The sequence below is a fragment of the Pteropus vampyrus genome, unplaced genomic scaffold (assembly GCF_000151845.1).
Source record: "Pteropus vampyrus isolate Shadow unplaced genomic scaffold, Pvam_2.0 Scaffold41, whole genome shotgun sequence".
Lineage (NCBI taxonomy): Eukaryota > Metazoa > Chordata > Mammalia > Chiroptera > Pteropodidae > Pteropus > Pteropus vampyrus.
Genome location: NW_011888822.1, coordinates 6,301,214 through 6,308,248, shown reverse-complemented (window position 1 = coordinate 6,308,248; position 7,035 = coordinate 6,301,214). Strand labels below are relative to the sequence as shown.

The 7,035-nt window shown below is 43.6% G+C and overlaps 1 pseudogene; it reads left to right on the top strand.

Annotated features, from left to right (window-relative positions):
- The first annotated feature begins 343 nt into the window (after positions 1-343).
- Positions 344-6,232, top strand: LOC105291012 (annotated as a pseudogene).
- The last annotated feature ends 803 nt before the right edge of the window (positions 6,233-7,035 follow it).

Below are 7,035 nucleotides of genomic sequence, written 5' to 3'. Positions count from 1 at the left end.
ATTTGTTGTCACTTTGCTATTAAAGGATAAGCCCCAGGAAAGCAGAGATTTTGTCCCTTTGGTTCAATATTGTGTTGTCAGCACTTAGAATACCACGGGGAATATTGTAGGTGCTCAAAAAATATTTGATAAGTTAAACATAGGACCATTATATGACCCAGCAATTTCACTACTAGGTATATTCCCTAAAGAATTGAAAACACAACACACAAAGGAATGGGCCACATTGACTAAAGCCATGGCCTACGGTGGGGTAGGCGGGCAGGCAGGTAGACTGGCGGGGCAGGGATGGCTCCATGGCCCCCTCCTCTTCCACCTTCGCAGGACAGTGGCGGGCAGTGTGATGGACCTAGCCAGGCTCCTGCTGAGCAAAAAAGGCACCTTCTCCCTCACCAGCTTTCCGAGACTTCTTGTTGCTCCCCTGACACCAGAAGCTGCATGCCTAGATCCAGAGAAGACTCTGCTATGGCTGGGACTGGGAAGCTGACTGTATGGAGGAGCTCTCCAGGCCCATGGCAGACGCTGCTTTGTAACTGCTCCAGAAGGCAACTCCAAGCCCTATTAGCACACTTCAGAAGAAATCTGTAGCACAAGTGTCCCTGGAGGCATGCATCTCCCCCTGTCCTATGATGCTAGCTCTGTGTATAGCAAGAGGCTCTGGTACCCCACCCAGACTACCTACAGCATGTGTCCTCTTCTCACTTGTTTCTAATCTCTGTGCTGGTGGCCAGTTCGTACCTCTATGATGAGGCAGGGAGGAAGAGGTCTTCAATGATGAGTGGGGAGCTGTAGGGGGTGTGGTCCACTCTACTCTCAATGCCCTGGAGAGGGACTTCCTGGGTATCATGGATTGGCATCTCTACACTGACCTTTGAAAGATCTTTGAGGTGCTGAGCTGGCTAGAGAGCTATGTGGCTAAAAAGAATGGATGGAGATGGGGCTGGTACATCTAAGCAGACCTGTATGTACTGCTGGAGTCATCAGCCTGGAAGCTGGCCCTGGGCTCGCTCTGCTAGCAGCTGGTAAAGTTGTCCTACCTGTTAGCTATGGCATATATGAGTAGTGTGGCCCTGGCTGTGGCATCGGTGGCTGTAGTACACCAGCCCTTAGGGCTGCACTGCAGCACCCCATGTGGCCCCCTGGACCTTGGACTGACTTTCAGGTACTTCTTGGAACCCTGCATCCCTTCTCCCATGCCACACTGCCTGCCTTCTCCTGCCAATGTTTCCAGCTGCCTGGAATGTGATGTAATATTGCCTTTACTCTGGGGCAGTCTTCTGGCATCACTGACATCCAACCTTTGCCTCCCCTAGATCCTCCTGCCCCTCTCACTCTTCTCTATAACTGTGCCCTTTGCCAGAAGCTCCAGAAAGACACCCCCACAACCTGCTGCGCCTGCCACCTCCCCCACCATACCATCTGCACTGGGCCCCCCAGCTTCTTGTACCATCCCCATGGCTTGCCTCCGCACTGGCCCTGGAGCCCGATGACCTGTCTACTCCCACAGCTCCAACAGTGTTTCCTTTTCAGCATCATGGAGCTGGCCCACCTCAAGTCTTTCATTTTTCCCAGGGTAGGTGGGGCTCCAAGGAATGCATTAAGAGGACTTGGGAATCCTTCAGAAGCTGGAGGAGCAATGCTTGATTTGGATTTTCTCTACCTCTTTGGGTCTTTGTCTGATCCCCTGTTTCTCTGGGTAAGGAAACTTAAGGGGTTGTGGGGCAGAAGGACTGAAGGGCACTCGTTTTCCTAGATCTTAGGGGCTGGCTGCTCATCCAGAGCAGTGATGGTGCCAGGAAAAGCTTCAACTTGGTAACCAGAGGCATGTCACAGATGGACAGAGGAGAAGCCTGTGTCTATTCATCTCTCCTGGGCTCTTCTAGACTTTTGCTTATGAGTTCCCTGGGATGGAAAGATAAAGGTGGGAGATAGGAGAAGTGGGGGGAAGGAGGGGAGGAAATGTTGACCCTGAAGCAGGAGAGCCAGGGATTGATGCGGCCAAAGAAGGAGCTGAGGGAAGACGGTGTAAGGTGGGAAGCCCTCTCCACACCCGTTCCTTGCATATAATCTAAAGGAGCCAGGGACGACAGGGGCCTTCAACCTTGCCCTTTTGTCTTCCAGCCTTCTCTTAGAACCCTGCTCCTGGTCTTCCCTCTCTTCTGGTTTCTCTTCTGGATATTCCCTTCACAGGCCTCTCTGTATCTGGTTCTTTATGCTTTTTTAGAACCGAAGTTTCAATAAACAGATTCAGTTGCAAAAGAAAGGAGAGAAAAAGGGACTGGGGGAGAGAAAGAAAAAGAAAACAGAATGCAACAAATACTTGTATGCAAATATTATAACAGCATTATTCACAACAACAAAAGGTGGAAACAACTCAAATGTTTATCAACTGATGAATGGATAAACAAAATGTGCTATATTCAGATAACAGTATTATTCAGCAATGAAAAGGAATGGAGTACTGATGAAAATACAACATTGATGAATATTTTCCTTAGCAAAATATGCTAAGTAAAAAAATAAGCCAGACACAAAAGGTCATGTATGTTGTATGATTCCATTTATGTGAAATATCCAGAGTAGGTAAATCTATAGAGATAGGAAACAGATTAGTGGTTTCCAGAGGGGATGGGTTAGGAGAGGATGGCAAGAAGCCGCTTAATGGATATGGGGCTTTATTTTGGGGTGATGAAAATGGTTGGAACTGGATAGAGATAGTGGTTGCACAATGTTATGAATATACTAAATGATGCTGAATTATTCATTTAAGAGTTAATGTTAGGTTTTAAAATGATTAATTTTATGTTATGTGAATTTTACCTCAATTTTTTAAAAATAAATATTTATCGAATGAATACCTACTTCTAGAACTTTTTCAGACCTCTTTCCACAACTAAGTTCAGAGTATTCTTAACCCAGCCTAGAGCTTCCACAACTTCAGTCCAAAGTTTTGAGTCTGCGTGAAGATGAGAACACATTCACACTATTATTTGGAAAAAATTTCAAATATTTGCTTCTATCTAGATGACACAGGACATCATTATCATCATAATGCCAATCCTATAACTAATATTTTGGTTGTTTTTATTTGTTGGTCTTATGCTATTTTATAATAAAATTTGAGATTATTTTAGATGCATATGCAGGTTTAAAAAATTACACAAAGACCCTGTGTTCCCTTCACCAAGTTACCCCAATGGCAACATTTTGAAAAACTACAAAGTAATATCACAATCAGGCAACTGACATTGATACAGTCCATTTATCTGATACACAGCGGTTTCATGTACTCATTTGTGTGTGTGTGTCTTGTTTCTTTATTGAAGTATAACAATAGTCCCTTTTAGTATTGTAATCTGTTGACTCTGAATTCCAGAGAGATTGTGGTAGCACCAGAGTAACCACAAGTAAATGGCCCCAAGTACAAGTTAAAAGAAAGAAACATTTCTAAAGCAATGACAGGGGCTTAGCAGTCTGGAACTTGTTAGCTCAGCCATGCCTTTTACATTAACTTGACCCTTTCAGCACTGTGATTCTTAGATTGGCTGCCGCATATTTTATTTAATTCAACTAACTGAGAGGTGTGCTACAGTAAAACTTTCTTTTGTCATTTGAAAAAATGGGAATATAAATTTGTCAAACATTGACTGGTAGCATAAAAAAAGGTATCAGTTAGATTGTTTTTACTTGGGAAGAATGCCTGCTAGTTCAGCCTCCTAATAAATTTAACTTAGAACAGACTTGAGGTCATTTTCTAGTGTTTACTGTAGGGTCCATCCTGTATGTCAAATGAATTTAATTTGAAGGTTTTAGTGACTGTTCCTTTCTAAATTGAGTTAGTTGAATGATTAGACAGATCTTCCCTACTCAGCATACATCCCACCATTTTCTAATAGCATGCAGATTTTAGTCTTAGGCTAGTTGTTTTGGTAGTGCTATCTACAAACCCTCGGTATGCCACCCCCCACTCTACATACACACACACACTCATGGCTCACAGAATGGGCACATGACTCAATCAACACATTCCATTCTTCTGGGCACAGCAATTGTTTCTGAAAATATGTGTATCTAAAACTGTAAAAGAGATAAAATCTCTGATCTTTTGCTAAAATGATTAGGACAAAGAATCTCTTTCCTTGGACTTAAATGTGTTAATATATATACAATGGAGCACCAGTGAATAACAGCAGTGACAGCATGTTGTAAATAAAGCCGACATGGAAGAAAGACGACCTGATAACCATACCTGAGCATTGTTAAAAAAGAAACAATAGGCCCCAAAACAGTCACTTGTGCTAAGCCCATGTCACCAAACCAAGACTTAATATCTAACCTAATTGGAGCTTGAGCCTCTCCCAGTAATATAGACTTTAACCAGTCAATCTAGAATTACCTGGTCAGCACTGGTGAGGTAAACTGCCTGATGGACCACTGTCATCTCCCAGAAGAAGGTGACCTTGCTGAAACAATCCACTCTTTATTAGAAACTTCCTTTTTACACCCCTTTCCATCTATAAAAGCCTTCTATTTTGTACAGCTCTTTGGAGCTCTTTTCTCTTTGCTAGATGGGATGCTGCCTAATTCATGGATTGTTGAATAAAGCCAATTAGATCTTTAAATTTACCCAGTTGAATTTTGTTTTTTAACAGCAACTAGAACCAGCCATACCTGAAGCTCTGAATTTCTGTTACATGAACCAATAAGATAATAAATTACTTTTTTGAGTGTGCATCAATGAACATGAATTTTTAAATTTTTATTTTTGTCACTTGCAACTCAGTGAGAAGAATCAGTAGCAAATAACATTTATTAGATTAAGCTGGGGGGCCATAAATCTTTAAGTTAATTTAGTATTTGTCTTCTTATCATTCAACAATTCCCTTATCTTCTCATCTGTCTGCGTTACTGCCAGCACCAATTTGCCTGACCCAGGGCTTTGGTACTCAAGAAGTACTCAAGTAGAGTCAATGAATGGCACTGTGAGTACATTAATGCTTCTGATCTGATACTGTCATCTTTTAAATAGGTTATGTATGTGTAATGCAGCAGCTGACCATCTGTACTGCTTATTTAAGTTCTGTAATGAAATGGCCAAGGCCTTCATTGTTTATTTATGTGATGCAGGCAGCTTCTCTCTAAATCCTAATCCAATCTTCAGTAACTTTTTTGTAAGGTAGAAGCTCTAATGACTGCAAAAGAAATGTTTGCTGCTTCAGATGGTGCTATTAAAAGAAAATTGTTCCCAAAGAAATTCTTATCTCCTGATGGGGGGAGCTAAATCACTATAAATTATGGAAAAGGAAATTGCAAATGTGTCTTGCTTTCTCTTTATTGGAGGCATTGTTTTATCACAACTGTCAAGTCGAGCATATACCTATTTCGAAAAGCTCTTTACAGCTTTGAATTAAGCACAAATGGAAAAATAAGAGGCTACATAATTAAAGGAGCTAAGGGAGCTCTGCTTTGCAAGGCAAAGACAGGGTTTTCCCATTGCTTTTTTATTCACAAGCGGCACCAGCAAAGGGGCGGGGCAGGGCAAAGACTGTGGAAAAGGAGAGAAAAGCAACCGCAAAATACAGTCAAGAGTAATAACCAAGTAGACCACCAGAGACCTGGCAGAAGAGTAATAAGAATCTTGAAAAGAAAACCTGAGACCTTTAGAATCCCATTTCGCTGGGGAAGAGAAAAAGAGAAACGGACAGGGGAGGGGTGAGATCTCGGGTTCTAATTTGTTTCAACTGAATAAGCACAATCATCAGCCATCAATGTTGATGTAAACTTCGATATTATAAAAATTGCATAAAGGTGGCTGTTTCTCTTTTCTCTCCATCACAGGTGCTTTCCACTGACTGGAGCCTTGTGTAGTCTCTGCTCATGTTAATCACCTAGTGGATGTGTCCAGCGAGGCCAGCAGAGGGAGTGCAAGACTAACGGGTGGGTTCCAAGCTTTGCCAAAGCAACCAACTTCCTTATTCAGGACCTCTAAATCTAGTTTGTGAAGAATAAGCTCTATCTCCATGCCTCCACCCCTACCCATCTCCCTTTATATCCCTCTTTTCCCTAGCCTGCCCCTAAGACAGCCGTGCTCCCCAAACCCAAAGAGTCTGATTGGTCATTTGGGGACCTTTTACCAAAGAGTGGACAGGTTGACATTCTGTTTGTAGATCCCATGATGAATGGGAAAGATAGACCCCCGTGTGGCTCGAACATTAAAAATCGTATTGAATGAGATAGGACAAAAAAATGGCATAGATGATAGAGATTCTGTTCATCCCTCTGGCAACTAAAAGTTGTGACAGAAACAAGGAGCAAATACCAAGGAAAAATCACCTGGGATCTAGATGATCAAGCCATACTACTAGGAAGAAATCTAAGAAATCATCTGCAACGGCAGACGGTAGGATGGGGCGAGGACCCGAGGCTGCCCAGTCCCAAGTGGCTGACTAGGACAGAGGCTGCGGCAGCGGTGGTGGCAGACGCCTCTTAAAGGGGCCAGGTCTGCGAGCAGACTTTCGTGGTGACGGACTTAATCTCTCTGAGCACCAGTGCCGGTTTGGCTGTGCAGGAACTTACAGGGGAACACTGAGTTGTTGGAGTGAGGGTCCAGGCAAGACTCGCTCTGTACAGAAGTGTTGGTAGTATTCACTGTTCCTCAGTTGAGCCCTCCCACCTCCCAGTGCGTGGACTCAGCACCACCATAGCTGAGACATCATCAAACTGGATTCCCTGAAACTCCAGCTCTCCCAACTCGCAGCCCCACTCAAACCACATTCAGGTGTATCCTTGGAGAGTCAGGTGCTCCTTGCTGAGCAGCGCCTAGACTCACACTGGTGGCAGCTGACCTCAGTCTCTGGCGTGGCCTTTTAAGGCAACTATAAGCACAGCATCTGTGGATTGCTTGCTGAATCTTAACAGGTGGCCTTGTGGCGGAGCACAGGCTGGGGCTCAACTTGGCCGGCAGCTGAATCTCTCTCAGGACGGTGCCACTGGACACCTACTACACAAATCCACACTAACAAGACTGGAAGACTT